The 17,555-nt window shown below is 40.7% G+C and overlaps 1 protein-coding gene across 3 annotated transcripts in view; it reads right to left on the reverse strand.

The window, feature by feature from the left end:
• Cntn3 (contactin 3) overlaps window positions 1–10,647 on the reverse strand; it is a 354,817-nt gene extending 344,170 nt beyond the window's left edge. For 2 of the 3 annotated variants that reach the window (XM_029478975.1, XM_029478973.1), the window contains exon 1: window positions 10,268–10,647. The gene's annotated coding sequence lies outside the window, so the exon portion shown is untranslated. The remainder of the gene's footprint in view (window positions 1–10,267) is intronic. The other variant, XM_021164805.2, reaches the window with a different exon arrangement.
• Between the last annotated feature and the right edge of the window lie 6,908 nt (window positions 10,648–17,555).

A 17,555-nucleotide genomic window follows, 5' to 3' on the forward strand; every position in this document is an offset into this window, starting at 1 on the left:
AAAAAAAAAAAAAAAAAAAGATCTAAAACCCGAAACTATGATAGGACTCCTGGGAGAAAATCTCAGTCATGGTGGGATGCACAATGATTTATTTCTATATAACTCCAAAAGAGCGTAAAACACATAAAAGTTAAAAAAAAAAAACAAAAGCAAAAACAAAAAACCTCACAGTCAAGAAAACGTCAAGAGAGTTAAACGACAGTGTTCAAAATGAAAATAAAATTTGTAAATTTTAAGATTTTCAAGGGTTAATGCACAAAACAGGGGCAAGTCGCAAACTGAATAAGAAGACAGCAAATTTTATGACTTAAAATTAACAAAAGATCTGAAAAGAGCATTTCATGGGAAACCACAAGGCAATGAGCAAGACAATCATGTTAGCAAACACAAGCCGGAGCCCTGCAGGTTAGGCATATCCTGTTATTCGCCATAGAAGCTGTGTGAGATATTTAGACAAAAGTAGAGCCAGTGAGGACAAAGAGAGAGAAGATGCCTTCCTCACTACTGGTGGGGACACAAATTAATTCCACCAGTGTGGAAATCAGTGTGGATATTCCTCAGAATTACAGTTAGCACCACTGCTGTGTGTGTATACATACATATATTTAAACATGCCAGTATGTGAAAGGAAACCAATAGATTGAAGCAGATAACTGCACCCTTAGATACACTGTGGTGTTATTCACAATAGTCACGGCTACAAGTCACAAGACACAAAGGATCAACCTTGACGTCCATTCCTTGATGAATGTCACATATAAACACACACACACACACACACAGAAAACTCATACACACACTTAAATACTATTCAGCCATAAAATGAAGAAAATTGTCATTGCAAGAGTAGCTGTGAAATTGGAGACTATTCATTTTAGGTTGAGAATGGCCTGGCATAGGAAGTGAAATACCACATGATCTCCTCACAGGAGGTGAAACACCACAGGATCTCACCTCTGTGGACTAGGAAATCATGTTAAACTCACAAAAGTAGAGAATGGCTGCCAGCCACAGGAGAAGACATTGGTCAAAAGACTGAACTTTAATTAGGCAGGATGAACAATTTTAAGAAATCTATTGAGCAATATGCCAACATTTTTTTAAAAAATGCAATATACTTAAAAATTACCAGATTTTAAGTATTTTTACCACAAAAAAATGTGTAACCTACTATGCATGTTAATTAATTTATTCATTACTATATGTGTAATTTCAGATCAACATGCTGTCGATAGATACCTTTTTTTCAGAAAATTTAAAATTATAAAAAAATCTTTTAAGGAAGGAGCATTTATGTTAAATTATGTGTGCTGTGTGTGTTACTGTTGCCTAAAATACCTCTCGAAACTTGGTAGTTTAAATAAACACATTTTCTGATGATTCTAGATGCAAACAGCGCTTGGTGAAGCACTGATTGCTGGCTGTGCCCTAACTGAGGCTGCACAGTCCCCTGACAGCTCAGCTGGGGTAGGCCGCCTCCCTCAACCAGGTTCTGACTATTTATTTTCTGTTGGCAGACTACCAAAGGACTATCAAGGCTACTTACAAAGGTGACTCAGAGTAGGAAGTTACTGTAAACACCAACTACCTAGTCTCTTCTGACCTGAAGGTGAGGATTTCCCAAGGGGCCACTCTGGCATGGAGAAAGGAACACTGCATCATGCCAAGAGCAGAGGATGCTCTCCCTGCCCTATCCTTGTAGGCACTCTGCCACCAAGCTGCTGTACTTCATTGTTTACTGAACACATGCTTCCCTGAAGATGGAAATTAAAATTTGTCTTTCCATTCCTCTGTACCATAAAGGCTGTACAAACAAACATGTGCAATATGTTCAATAGGAGACAATTCAAAGAACTAATCCTCTAGGGGGGTCAGTACAGAAGGCGTGATTTAAAATTTGACCCTAAAGAAAGAAAAGCTAAAAATGGAAAGGAAGGGGAGAGTTAGCTGGAGGGGAGGAAAAATAATTAGAAGTAGAAATTGACTCACTTTAAACATCATGGGGTTGTTTGAATCCTGAAATGATCCGGTATGTCACCTCAACATTCGGCATGAATCTCGTCTCTCTGGACAGTTTAAAATGTCTGTACCTCTTGCCTTAGAAATTTTATGATTTGGAATTAACACCAACTCACTCTTATCTCTAGCCTACACATTGTTTGTGTACCCATGTATATGCCTAAGTATGTGTGTGAACTGGAGTGGCAGACATCTGAAGATCAACACTGGGTAGAAAGAAAAAATATAACAAGAAAACTATCGTGTTATAAGATTTGAAGAATAACAAGTCAAGACTCAGGAGACAGACCTCAAGTGTAATTTCTACAAAAAGAACAAAAGATATTATTCAAGGATCTCACAGCAACAATCATGATGCTGTTCAATTAAAAGGAGCCAAGTCTCACATTCCAAAAATTTCCATCAGATGCAAATATGCATGCTACTGTGAGCATCTTCACACCATATGTGATGGGTTTCATCACACACACACACACACACACAACTCTCATATATTGAGCATTCTGTCATTTTTCAAATCCAATAATGCTACTAAACACTATCAGAATGACTGAGCAGAAGAAAACGCTGTTAAATATCCAAGCAATAGTCTAATGAAGTAACACTAAATACAAATATGCATCTCTTCCCATGGCGAAAGCGAATATTTTTATTTAATGGAATGGGAAAGAGAATCTTTGGTGTTCAAGTTTTAAAGTCATGCAGCTATACAAAAAGCTTTCACTTAGCTGTACTTAGAAGAAAAAAAAGAACCCTAGCAAGTATTCACGGAGAGGAGCAGAGAAAAATGACTTAAACTGTCTAATACATACAAATGTAAGTGTTTCTATAGGTGGCGGGGATAAGGAGGGAAAGGGGGAGGAAGTGTCGTCAGGCACACCCCACTCTGGAACAAATAGGTCTTATCTGTATTCTACAGCTCTCGAATATTCACCAGAATTAGGGCTGATGTCTGGTAATCAGCCACTCTCTGCTGCTTTACATTCACGGATGGGGCCAGGCCAAGTGAGCAACATACATCACATCAGATCACTAGCTATATTGTTCGGGTTGATTTTAATTGCCTGAAAAGTGTCATTACCTTCTTCTGCGATGTGCTAAGTTATTTTAGAGAGTGCCTATTTCCATGTAAGAAATAAAATTGGACTGCTCCTGTAAGAACATGCAGAGGAAGATTCAGTTTGACTTTTACTTTGGTGGTGTGAAAAACCTACCCAGATCTGATCATACAAACAAATGTTTGTTACCTGTAGAATGTTGCAAATGTATTATCAACCCAGATTCTCTCTCTGATGACCGTAGAGAGCCACCCAAATGTCATGTCTAGTTTGATAAAATTCTTGCAGTTTTTATTTCCACGGTTACTCTTACATCCAGCAGCTTCAAGGTGAGAGCATTCATGAAATTTAAGAACCAGAAATATTTCTACAGAAAAGATATATGGAAATAGATTACTCCAAACCGAGAAGACATTTGCAAAAATATATAACAGTGACTGCTAACATGAAAATGCTATCTCTTGAGATATTTGTTCTTTAAATCAAAATCTTAGATATGAGAACCAGTGCAGAAGACAGAATGCTATTCATACTCTCATGGGGCCCAGGTTTTTAAAATGGTGAAAACTGAATATTGCCTATATTCTGGTTAACAGCAATCATGTGAGTAAGCTGAGAAATAGAATCAACTCCTATTTTGATATATGCCACTTCTCTTACAATTACTTATTTATTTATTTTTAGATGAAAAAGAGATTAAGGAGGCTCGTGTGAGAAGCTTCAGAAAGTCTTCTAGGGACTGAAAAAAAATCTCTGTTAGCTCAGCAGGGCAAGAACACGCTTCTGCAGGGCGACAACAAGGGCTGGAGAAACAGAGCAGTGGGCAGAGTGTTAAGATACTCAGCAATAACATAAAAGCCAGCCAGAGAGGCACATATGCACAAACCCAGCACTGTGTTAGGCAAAGACAGGAGGATCCTGGGAGCTTGCTGGCCAGCAGGTCTACCCTAATCTGTGAGATACAGGTTCAGTGAGACACCACCTGTCAAAAATGTTTTTGATATTGAAGATGCCTATAAGGGAAGCAATTGAGAAAGACATCTGACACTCATTTCTGGCCTCTTATGCACAAGCGTATACACACACACACACACACACACACATGCAGGAGTAAGCAACAAGAGAATGGTAGCATTTCTTTTTTTTAATTTTTTATTAGATATTTTCTTCATTTACATTTCAAATGCCATCCCGAAAGTCCCTTATACCCTCCCCCGCCCTGCCCTGCTCCCCTACCCACCCACTCCCACTTCTTGGCCCTGGCGTTCCCCTGTACTGGGGCATATAAAGTTTGCAAGACCAAGGGCCATTTCTGCAGGATGTGGGGCTGCCAGTGAACGTATGGGTGCTGAAGCAATGATACCTACAAAGCCTCCCTCCCCTCATTCCTAAATATCTGTTTACTGCTTAGCAGGACATGCTTTTGATTTGTTGTGATTCAGTCATTTACTTGTTTATTGCAGATGTTCATATTTTATGAAAATAAAATGAATTTTGAGACTCTTGAATTGCTTCAATCCACTAAAATCAGATCATTATTATATGAAGAGGAACATTCAGGACATAGAACCTTTAGCTTATTATTAAAGAAAATTCTATTTATCATAGGATTGTCTTTTCTTTCTTCTTTTCCTTTTTTAGGATTTTGGGTTTGTTGTTGTTGTTGTTGTTGTTTTATTTTGAGACAGGGTTTTTCTGTGTACCTCTGGCTGTCTTAGAACTCACTCTGTAGACCAGGATGTTCTGGAACTCAGAGACTCAAAGATCCACCTGTCTCTGCCTCCTGAGTGTTGAGATTAAAGACCTGTGGCACCGCCACCGGACTGTAAAGGGATTTTCTAAATTCTAATCATACCATTTGCTATCAACGTATGACCTATCACTCAAAAATTCATAAGTAAAAATATCTTACAAGTATACATGTAAAGGACTGCAAGCAGCCCCATATAACTAGAGCAGAACTCAATAAAAAATGGTAGACTTTAATTAAATTGATATTTAACAAATTCTTAATATGGATGTATTGTTCCAGAATATTAGAAAAGGCAGATATTAAACAATTTTACGGTACTAAATTATAGTCCATCCTCCCTAAAACTAAGTGCTTTTTAAGAATGGCTGAATATAGAAGTCTCAGTGGTTTTACAGGGGTATGAGTCAACTAGAGGGCCAAATGGGTCAGCATCACCTGCTAAATGGTAGGGCTAGAAGTAAAGGCTTCTCTGCAGAGGCCAAGCCAATCTGAATTGAAATAGATGATTGCAACAGACTGGAAGTCCTGCACGTTTCAGAGTTCTACATGTTTTAGACACACAAAAGGGAAAGGAGAAGACTTAAATTCTAAGAAAAGTTTAAGAAGTCCCCTTGCAACCAGAAGGCTATGTGCAGGGTAGAATTAGCATAAAGAAGTCATAAGATGATAGGCTGTGTCAACAGCGTTTTTCTTTTTCATCTCAGCAGGGAGGTATCCAGTGACCCGAATACTTGAATTCATGGCTTAATACAGCTTCTAGGATCAGACAAACCAGGAGCAAGACAAAGTGTGAAGATTACTTCTTAACCAGGTTTATTTTTGGTGCCAGTAAGGGATAGAAGTGCCAGGTACAGAGATAGAAGTGTTTAGATATTCAGCTAACACAAACTGACACAGATATACAGAGTGGTATGTTTCCATTCTATTGAAAGCTACAAGAACAAAGGTAGCAGACAGTTCAACAGCATATTGAGGACACCTGGGTAGATGATGCTGACAGAGACATTGAGAGAATGACTCACCAAAGTCAAACTGAAAATGAATTCTACTTATACATGATGACTTTGAAAGAGCAGATATTCCAGAGACCTAAGATATAGGACCAGTGAGACAGGAAGAACACAACACAAATCAACAGCAGACTTCTGCTGAATGTGAACCACCTGGTAAAGATCATTGCTCACAGGGATGCTAGGAACAGACAATGCAAACTCACTCTCCAAAATCTCAGTGCTCATGGGTTTCTCCAGCACCAATTTGAGTCACATAGTGTAAAAGGCTGTACACCAGAACACAAACAGTGCCTACTTACAAAATGCTCACTGGGAATCAGGCAGTGAAATGGACAGTTCCACGAGATGAGAAAGGCTATGAGGAAAATGAACACACAGAGTCTAGAGAGGACTCCTAACATGCATTAGATACATAACAAAAGAGCCCTCTGTGAGTCTGTAGAGTCGAAACCGTGGGCTAAGGGCTGATCAGCAGTCAAAACTCCATAGGCCTATGTCTGAGTATGAGTATTTGTTTATGAATGAGCACTTCACGGCCATTCCAAAGCTGGGAAAACTCAAAGTGAGTAAGTCCAAGACACTCAGGATGCTCTTGCTCCCAAAGCATGGTCTAAGTGCTTAAATCCCACTTAGCTCCATGGGTGATGTTTAGTAGATTGTATTTTATGTGGAGTGCAATCAGAAAGCATGTAAACATTATGTATAGAAGAGTAACTAATTTAATGCATGTATGGATGTATGGATGTATGTATATATGCATGTATGGATGATGCATGTTCCAGTTGGGTAGAATGATATGGAACACCAAGTGGGAAAGGAGACAGAGAACCTGATGTAGTGGCCTGGAAGGAGAAGTTGGTGATATGGAGCAGGATGATTTAGATGGAGAAGGATGAAGGCAGGAAATGTGAGGAATAGCTCAGAGTCCAAATCAAAAGACTTGAAGCACACTGTTGCTCCAGTTTCTCCATGCAGGAATATCTGAAGTAGAGTAACAGTCCTCAGAAATCTTTATCCTATTAAAATAATACATCACCAGGCTCATTTATCAGTAATGGAAAGTAGGTTGGTTGCAAGGAATCTCATGTCTTAACGGCTGAAAGATAATCAAAGTCAAGTGACTTAGAAAATAAATGAGAGAAAATTGTTCTCCTGTTGTACAAAATTTACAATCTGAGTTAACGGCACCTAAGAGAATGCAGTGGAATTGCTATAACAGATATAATCTATTTTTTCCAAATGCCAATATGTCTGCAATGAAGAATATGCATACCTTCTGAATTATCTTATCTGATTTAATAAATCAGTTGAGATTTTTCCCCCCTCACTCTTTGCAAGGCAGCTTTTTGCACAGTAAAGATTCTACAAACATTTACATTCCGAGTAGCAGAGCTGTTTGAGATGCTATAAAGTTCTGCCAGTACTTCTATTACCAACCCTTATTTCTTGTTTATAACATGTACATAAAAGGAGGAAAATAAAAATGTACTATGGATTGAAACTTGGCATACTAAGCTTCAGCCAGGGAGTGCATTTCTTCAGAAACAAATTTTCCAAGATATGTTCACACTGAGTCTAGAAACACAGGAGCTGGAGTGGAGAGAGATTGTAAATAGAAGCCACTCAGGACCAGCGCTCTGTCTAGATCTCAAACTAGAAACCATCAACACTCAGCTTCAAAGAACTTCTTAGACTACCTGCTCGTCCATATTCCTATACTTTTCTTTTTCAAAAATGATGCTATCTAAGGTATGATTACCAAGCACAAGTAGAGAAGTCATATATCAAGGCTAGCAATTCTACTATACACACACATCAGGTTTATGCACACAGTATATATTAAAGTACCTTAGGTATGTTCATTTTCAATACAAAAAAAAAATGGCAAAGACCAAATAGCTTACCTATACAGTTCTGGAGTTGCCCACAACAGAAACCACAAAGAAATAAGCATAGCAACAGAGCGTCCCTATGTCATCTCCCTATCCCCTACTGCATACAAGTAACCTACTTTTGTTGCTATGAGCACTGAATGGTGATTGAGAAACTAGAGAATTTGGAGCCAGCCAGAGCAACTCTGGTCTGTGGCCGTGCCACAATACAGTGATATACAGATCTGGCAGTCTGCGTGGGCCAATTATAACTATATACTGTTTCAGTGGCAAATGTATTAGAAGTTAATGGGAACTTCAAGTTGAACACTTAAATTATGTAGTAAACACAAAACTAGCAGATGTGGACTGGATGAGTGAAAGGGAACTGGGCACTTATAAACAGGAAAGATGTATATTTTGCTAGTAGAGTGAAGAGGCTGTTAGTTTGTAATAACTAGGCGTGCATGAAATGTGACAGAAAAAAAAAACTGAAGATAAGTCAGCAACTCAAAGACTCCAGCTTATTGTCTACAGCTAATCTTTGCTCTACTTCAAATTGCTTGGCACTTTGGTCCTCTTAAATATTGTGTTGCTATTTTGAGAAACACTTGGGCTGTCTACTTGTGTTCTGAAGGATATCTAAAAGTTAGAATCCTCCTGGAGAACAGGACAGGATACCTTCACGTCTTCAGACAGATGTTGTGACACCTAGACAGTCAGGAGGATCTGCAGTACTATTGCCAGAGACGGCCACTGCCTGAATCTATTAGCCTGCAAATCAATTATCTCTTCTACATCCCTGCTATCCATCTTTCCATAGGAGGAACACTGGCTTGCATGCAACTTCACCATTAGCTGGTAAAAGCATTCAGCAAATAGTACCCTCTTCAAAAACAAACAAACAAACAAACAAAAAACAAAAACGTGTGTTATTGAGTCTCAACCTAGGGCACGCAAGCATTCAGAGATCTGAACTCTACCGAGAGTGTGCATACAGAGATCTCTTCACATGTCCTCAATCCCATCAAATATCTTTTATGAACACACACAAGAACATGCAAGGTGACATGCAAATATTAAGCACTCTACAAATGTTACACTTAGTTATAAGGAGGCTAACCTGCAGGCTTCTTCCCTCGTGACAGGAATCACAACACAGAGGGTTAAAAACCACCCACCAGCATGCAGGCAAAGTCAGGTTAGAGCTAGCAAACACAGCTACTGCTGCAAAAACTAAGTAAGGAGTCTGACTTGCTATTGAGAATATAATAGCTCTTTGAAAGGCAATTACTCCTCCTTTCCGTCTCCGAGGGACTCTGACTCGGTGTTCTTACTAATTCCCAGTTTTAATCTATTTACAGATCAGAATGTTTTCTCACCTAGGGGGATATTCATCTATGTGGGGGTAGACAGAAATCACGACACACATCCTCCTGTACTGTGCATGTGTGTTTAGTTATTTTTGCTTAATCATTCTAAAATGATTTGGGGGTTGACCTACTCCCCAAATGAGCTGGGCTTTCTGACCACCTTCGCACATCACACACATCACAGGCGGATTCTTTCTGTAGCTCTACTTCTGGACATATGCGATTGGGGTTAGGAAACTGCCCCTTTCCTTTCCGAGAGCTGTCTGCTCCCATCCTCTTCTAAATACAGGTTTGCCGTCCTCACAGAGCTGGCACCGTTGGTTTTTTAAATCATTCGTCTGAGCGTATCTTTTTGTAAATCAGTAAGAGAGCCCAATTGTAGGTAGGACCCTTGCGGAGCAGTGGAGCCCTGCGCAAGCAGAGCCCAGAAGCCTTGCATTTCATGCAATCAGAAGTAAGGGACAATCCATCTAGAAAGTGCCTATAGTCTGACCCGGGAGTCCGGGTTGGCACTTCCCGGTTTTCTGCTTCAGATATTCTGTATGAGCATTACAGGGCTCCTGAGAACATAAGGTTGACAGCTCTCGAGTCAAGGCAGAAGAACTACAGTCTATCAGAAAAAGAAAAAGAAAAAAAAAAAAATCTACAAGGGATTCCACTTAGAGCTGCCTATTTCTGAGCGGAAAGAAAACGCAGCTGAGAAAACTTGGGTGCTAACAGGCACATCCACCCTGACTTACTCAGATCTGTGAGTCAGGACCACAGCTTCAGACAGAAAACAGCATCTGGTTCTTAACCCCGGACTATGCCCTGGGATTCTCTCTCAGCATCCCTAGGGCTCCCAACTTTCCTCCGCACCCCCCCCCCTTCAACTTTCAATAGCCAAGTGGCTTCTATTAAGAGGAGAATTGGTTGCTTTTTTTTTTTTTTACCAGCTTCTCGGCCAGAGAAACCGTCTCATCCCCAAATCGATCCTAGCCCAGAGTGGGGAAATCATGTCCCCTGGCAAACCGGCCCCAGAAGCATCTTTTACTCTAGACCCATCAAGTGCATCTATCTCCCAAGCAAACAAACTTTCGCAGCCGTAGAGCCTTAAAACCAGTGGGTAAAGTTTCCCAGACAGGTGATTCATCCCAGAGCCAGGACTGTAGTAGTGAGCAAGAGGACAACCCCGACCTACCTAGATGCACCAGCTTGCAAGGCGCCCGCCCCGCCGGCCCGGCCCGCCGCTGCCGCTGGCTAGCCCGGGGGGCTGCCCTGCGCGCTCCTGCGAGCCGCCGCCTTGGCCGCAGCGCCCCCGTCCGCGCTGTTCTGCAAGGTTCGGCACACTTCCCTGTCGGACTCGCGGCGCCCGCCCGCCCGCCGCCGGCGCCACCGCGCGCCAGGTTGCTGTGGCTGCTGCAGGCGCCGAAGGTGCGCTGCCTGCGCCTGTGCCGCTCAGGCTGGGGCTCCTGCTCCCGCGCGAGCACTGGAGGGAGGGAGGAAAGGAGGGGGGCAGAGGGTGGGAGAAAGGGGCGGGGAGCGCGGCGGCGCAGCCAACAGGGTCCTGCGCCTCACGCTGCTCGCACCACCACCCTCCCGCTGCGCCTCCGCGCCCCGCTGCCACCGGTCCCTGCCTGAGCTCTGAGCTGCCAGAGCCGGCTTGCTTCTGTCCAGCCACAGAAGGGACCAGGAAGAGCTGGATGGTTGGCGGTCAGCAAGTCACCGCTGGGTGGCCTCCTGCCTCACAGCTGGCATCTAGGTAGCACCGGTTTTTAAGGACATAGATTCCAGGTCTCTTGCAGCTGAGCTAACATAATCTCGCAAAATCGCCACTTTTATCATTAAAACATAATTATTAAGGGTACGCTATAGATAGATAGATAATAGCGTAGATATTATCTATAATATAATATAATATAATAGATGGATAAATTGATGGGAGGAAGGAAGGAGTCACAGACAGACACTCCAGATAGTGGACTGTGATGTTTACAAGAATTCAACACACGCAGTCCCCATACTAACCCTAACTTTATTCTTGTTCCATGACTATGCTAGAAAGAAATTAATTTGCTAAGACTTCAATGAATCGGTTATGAAACTAATCCCAATTTAGTTTTGACAAGGAATCCATTAAATCGGTCTGGTCACTTTTATTTCTATAAGTACACAGAGATAGACTTGGATTGGACGATCTGGATGTGAACATAAAATGACTGAAATCCCCAGCCTTTGAGCTCAACCAAAACCCTGCGCAAATAGCATAACTTTGGTTTTTTTTTTTTTTTGTCGGTGAAAACAATTGGATCACATGGTGGCTGTCAGTCATCCGAAGAATGACCAATGAAAAGGGTGGATATATATATATATATATATATATATATATATATATATGATTATATATATGATTATATATATGATTATATATATAAGACTATATATATATTAGATTATATATATTAGATTATATATAATATATATACAGTATATGTGTATGTACATATATACTGTAGTAGCTACAGGGCAGAGTCATTTAGTAGCACTGGCATCAAGTTTTCAAGAGATAATTTTGTGTTCCACATGGTAGGATGAGATAGGGACTTGAAGATCAAGTCTAGTGAGTTCAACACTAACCTGTACTAGAGAATAATGATGTCTTAAAATGGGGTGGGCAGATACTTTTTTGGCTTCTTACACACACACACACACACACACACACACACACACATTACATATATTCACAATAATGAGATGCCCAGGACCTAGTATACTGCGTAGCGATTATCTCTATGAGTGAAACTATTTTATAAGTCTTGTACAATTTTTTTATTTTATTATCAAGTTGTCTTTGCTTTATATTTAAAAAAATCATTGTAGTTAAATTACACTGGGGCATTTACAGCCCTAACTCATATCTCCTGCTCTCCCTCTCTTCTGATGATGCTACTATGCTACTGCAGACAGAACAAAACAAGGTACATTCAGGACAGCTCAGTTGGCAAGCCAGGTGTGAAAGGGGAATTCCATTTCATCCTGGGGGAGTAGGCTTTCAATCTTCTCCACTTTCTCCCAAGAGACAGTCATCAGTTGCCTGAAATTCAGAAAGAAATTTGAACGTCTAGAGAGGTTTGAGAGGCTTTAAAAGAGGTTCTAACCATTTCGTCACTAGTGGTACAAAACATTGCTTCCCACTGGCTTACTGGTCCCCAGCCTTACTGAAGCAAAACCAAAGGGCTTCACTATGGTGCAGGTGAGTTAGCTCTGTCCCTAAAGTGCTCAGTAGTTAAGCTCGTTCACCCTAGCAACAGACAGCAGCCTCTGGCATACAGTCCCAAAGATTCCCAAGTGTTGGTTATTTTTGCCATTTCTCTTACTATCAGGAAACTGCTCATACTCCTAAGAGTAATGGCAGAATTTAAAATAATAAAAATAACAACAACAACAACAATAATAATAATAGTGATGATGATCATGTGGGGTTGTTTATGTTTGAAAGAAGTAGAGGGAGGCAATGATAGATAGAGACAATGCTATAAATAAAAGTAATGTGCTTTCTCCATTCAGAATCAAATTGCAGTGAATTTGGACTCCTTAGGGTCTCTCTACTTAGCAAACAAAAAATATTAAATCAGGTAAGGAAGGAAGGTTTATGGTCGGAGCAGTTGTGATAGGTTACTGTAAATAATCTCGTTGCTTGCGATCTGAGAACATATTGGCAACCCCCCTGAGTGTGACAAAATGTTTTATTGGGCAGAACTGGTGTGTTCTGGAAGGATCTGAGAAAAACTTTACATGCAAATTATGCTCATGTCTTGCAACTAGCAGGTACAATTACTGTCATGCCCACATCCATCACAGACGTGCCTCCTTCTTTAATGCATCTCCATAATGCATTTTGCTTCTAACACACCTATATGTCCTGTCTAATGGGACTAAAAGGACACGTAGTAGTGGGGACGGGGCTGGCCCAAGGCACTAAAACAGCAGCAAGACAGACAGCAGAGAAGATCCTTTAAATTAGACCAAGAGAAATTTACACGCTAACCCTGCCTTGGCCCTCTCCACATCATTAGTTTCTTCCCATCTCAGTTCATGTTGCCGTGCTGCTGAAACCTGATTTGTACTGGCAAGGGAGCTGATGATTTTTTGAATGTTATGGTTGCAGAAGAAGGAGGCAGGGTCATCCTAAATTTTGCATAACCCATGACAAACATTAAGCATAAACCCCAGTTCCCTGTCAGCACGGGTAAGAGGTATATAAATATACCCATATAGAGAGACCTGGTCCTCACTTCAGACCCCCCCCCCCTTTGCTTAGAATATAAAGCATATCTTGAGTCAACTGAAAACCTGATATTTACTAAAAGTTGATACACAAGAGCAGGTTTAAATAAAATTTCCATTCAATTTCTGGGACGGAAGCCCAGGAAATTAAAAAAAAAAAAAAAATTAAAGGCACATGTGGATCTTCTCAGTGTGAATGCCGGATGGAGTTTTTATTGAATTTGGCCTCAACTGATTGTAGCATTATAAGCAATTCTGCAGTTAAGTTTCAGCAGTCATTTAGATGGCAAATCCTTTCTCTCTCTTTTTAGGGCATTATAACAAAGAATAATAACTTCCTTTTCCTATGGTACCTTTTATGTCAAAGCTCTTTAGCTGTGAGATCATCTTCCCATTGTTAAGATGTGCCATCTGTGGGGAGAGATAGAAACTACTCCATGATACCAATAGCACACACTACTTGTTTGTTTCCTTGTTTGCTGTTTAACAAAAGGAAATGAAGGAAAAATATCTATGGATTCCAGAGCCTGGAAGTCCTAGGCAAGAGGACAAACTGGAACACAGCCAGCTACTAACAAACACATCTGTTCCTTTGAAAGTGGGGTGGAGTTTTTCCTGGGTTGCAAAGACAAGACCCAGGAGCCTCCCTATCTTGCTTTCAGTGTTCTTGCTTCTATTCGGATGCTTCCCTGGGGAATATTCATACTGTCTACACTGCTGGCTTGAGTGGCTCTGAGGGGTGTCTTTGTTTTTGTTTGTCTGTTTGTTTGCTCAAGCCAGACAAGGAGCTACAGGGCATCAACGTTGGAGTAAGGAAGTTGGGTTCTTACAAGAACAGTAATCACAACCACACCATCAGGCTTTGCCTTCAATGTCTTAATGGCCACTGGTTATCTTTATTGGAGCAAGTCCTCTATATTTCTGGTTAAAAAAAAAAGAGGGGGGAAATCTGGGTGTGTGTGTGTGTGTGTGGTGAGAATATACTCTACCTGGCCCTACTTTAGAACTTATTTTGGACACTAATGTAATAATGAAAACTCAGACACAGACTCCATTCATTTATTCTGAAGGTATCTGTTGAAGTTTTGCCTCTTTGTGTTTCTCCTGATTCTATCCTGCAGATCACTTTGTTTCAGGACTTTATTGTGTTATTCACACATTTCCTTTCATGGATTATAAGCATCCCAGAGGCTCTGTTTACTGCTCAATGCAGAGTTCCAAGCAAACTGTGCATACACATAATGGCTTTTCAGTAAATGTTCAGTGATGAGCAAGCTTCCAGTGTGCCTGGTGCTGCACAAACTGCTTATAAGGGCAGTCGAGCATCCTCATCACCACTTCAGGCTGTAACTACTGTGGTAAGCCTTCTGAAGATAAATATGCTAAGATACAAAAAGTAAACTCATTTATCCAGAAACTCACCCTTCCAAGATGGTACATTCAAGCTGTCATCCTTCCCTGGATGCTAGGTTCTCTCATTAGTGTGGATATCACCCCAATTTTAAGGGGAGTTTTTCATCTATGTGTTTTCAAGCTGCCTTTTAAATATTTATGTTGCTATCCACTGATAAGCCTTGCTTAAGCCTTGGTCAGAGAAGCCGTTTTCTGTAGTGAGAAGTGGTTAACCAGCCCTGGTGAAAGATCTGAGACTAAATAACTATGGAGTGTTTCCCTAGTTATACTGCTATTTCTACTTCGACCAGAAAAACCCAAGGAACAGCACAGGTGAGGGGTAAGAAACTCTGTAAGAGCTACAGGACCATTGTAAACTGTGTATGCTGGACACAGAATGGCCACTGCTCACACCAGCTATGTTTGCCTGCTTGCATGAAAATAAAGCTTTGACTCTCGATCATGGATAGGAGAGGGGCTAAGGAGGACCCATCCTTTCCTCAGAAAGTATTGGTGGTTAATAACTGCCTAAGGAGAGAAAGTCATTTTCTCCAGTAGTGTACTTACTCCATTAGATAACTCTCATCCATGCCTATGTAAGGAACCCTAATTAAAGTTGTGGGAATGTCTACTCACAAGTGAAAAAAAAATTAGGAAATAAACTTGGAAAGAGGAGGAGGTCCAGAGTGAATGGGATAAGAGAAACCACGAGAGGGCTGTATACAATCACAATACACTGTAAAGAGTATGAACTTGTCAAAGAATAAAATGTAATGAGAAGGATGTGGTTGTGGTATCCACTAAGTACTCATTTATCCATTTACCTAGACTGTTCACTCCAAAACTGGCATTCTCCCATTAATTATAAAGGTTCTTTTCTAATCTTAGCGCGTTGAAAAAAACATTCCTTCCATATGTTTTATCTTAATTTGCTCACATTGTTATTGTGATGATAATTCTTTGATGATACCAAATGTCTGCCTTTTTTAGATTAGGATTCTCTCCCATGTATAACTTTAAAATTTTTAAGCAACTAAATATATCTTATTTAATATGTTGAGACAAAGGATTTTTTTAATCTAAAATTAAATATAAAAGAAAGTTCTTCTCAGGGTATCTTGAGAAAGAAAGAAAAATGAAACACCAGCTCTTTATATAAGGACAGCTAATATTATCCTTAAAGTATCTTTAGAAGGTATACAGAATCCAAACCATGTGGCTGGGGGTATAGCTGATGATGGGTAGAGCACTTGGGAGGAGAAAAGAAGACGGAGCCTTGTGAATGTCTCGCTTTGAGCCTATGATCATTGGTTTCTGGTTGTATCCTTGTGGGTCAGGAAACAGAATCTAAGAGAGCCACCTCTGTGGTTCCTTATTCAAAAGGCACTAATTAGTGAGGATCCTCCCTGCGTGAGTCAGCATCCCAGGACTGCCACAGATGGTTGTGATAGTCAATTTACACAGGAAAGGTTCAATCTTGTTTCACAGTGTGTGGGGTTTGGGTCGCTGAATGACCATGTGGTTCCACTGCTTCCCAGCCTGCTGAAGCCTGTCTCAGAGCATGTACTTGAAGCAAGTAACTCAGTGTGTGCGGGTAAGAAAGTGCAGGGCTCCATAATCCCTCTCAAGGTCTTATCCACAATGATCTAAAACCTCCAGTAGGCATCAGATTTTTAAAGTGCCACCACTTCTCAATGACATCTTGTTGGTGACTAAGCTATGCCCCCCTCCTTTTCTTTCTCTACTTCAAGTAACATTTCCTAACATCATCATATCAATGGGCTGGCATTCAATAGCTATGTTTAGGACGTAGACATTCAGTCCTAAGCAGTGACTTAATCAAACTCAAAGTAAAATACCATGCAACCGGAAAACAAAATAAAGAAAACCAAGTAATAAAGAGAAGGAGTTTCTCTTGAGTTAATTTATCTCTTCATGGTCCCAGGATCATGAAGAAGAATGTCTTTGACATTAGCAAGGATTTGGAGCAAATGAGTTTTTTTTTTTTTTTTTAATTCTTAAAAGGAGACAAAAAGATGCCTTCTAATTTTCCATTTTATGGCTATTGAAATGACTTTTCTGTAATAACTAAATCAGTCTTAAGATGAGTAGCCAGGGTTAGAGAACACATGAAGGAATCAATTCTGTCATTGCTGTGTGCAGCCTTCTGTAAGGCTTCAGGAATTTCCCTAACTGGAGCTACAAGAGAATGAAGAAAGAATACACGGAGAAACAAACAGGAAAGCTGGGATCAGATGGTTAGTTCTTAGTCTGTTGGAAGGCACCAGTGGCATCTGGGAATCTCGGTATTTATTTTATCCATCTGAATTGGGGAGGTGGGCTTAAGATATACATCTGAACCAGAGATAGGTTTAGCAATTCTGGGTAGGAAGATCTTTGTATGGAAGAAATCTCCAGTTAAAGCCACCTAGGGGAGGAAGCTATGACAGATAGTTTCTACATGTACTGTCCGTATTGCTGTTAAGACCAGAGGGAGACTCTGTTATTCCTCCAACTCTCACCCAGGTAAGGGTTTGCTCCTCTCCTGGGTCTGAGACACTAGGGTTTTTGACATGGCTGTACCCATGTCAACAACTCAAGGCTTTCTCTGCTCCACACAGTGGTAGACAGTTCTCATTTTGGATATCTGTTAGAAACAAATAAGATTGACGCCCACTATTTGCAAATTACTTTTGAGCACAGATACTACATGCACCTAACTGGAACTTACCTAAGTAAAATGAACATCTGCTTCCTCCTGAAGTTGGTCAGAGCTGTGATAATGATGGTTCTCACAGCCTTATTCAAAG

This window comes from Mus caroli, chromosome 6 (assembly GCF_900094665.2).
Source record: "Mus caroli chromosome 6, CAROLI_EIJ_v1.1, whole genome shotgun sequence".
In the NCBI taxonomy this organism is placed as follows: domain Eukaryota; kingdom Metazoa; phylum Chordata; class Mammalia; order Rodentia; family Muridae; genus Mus; species Mus caroli.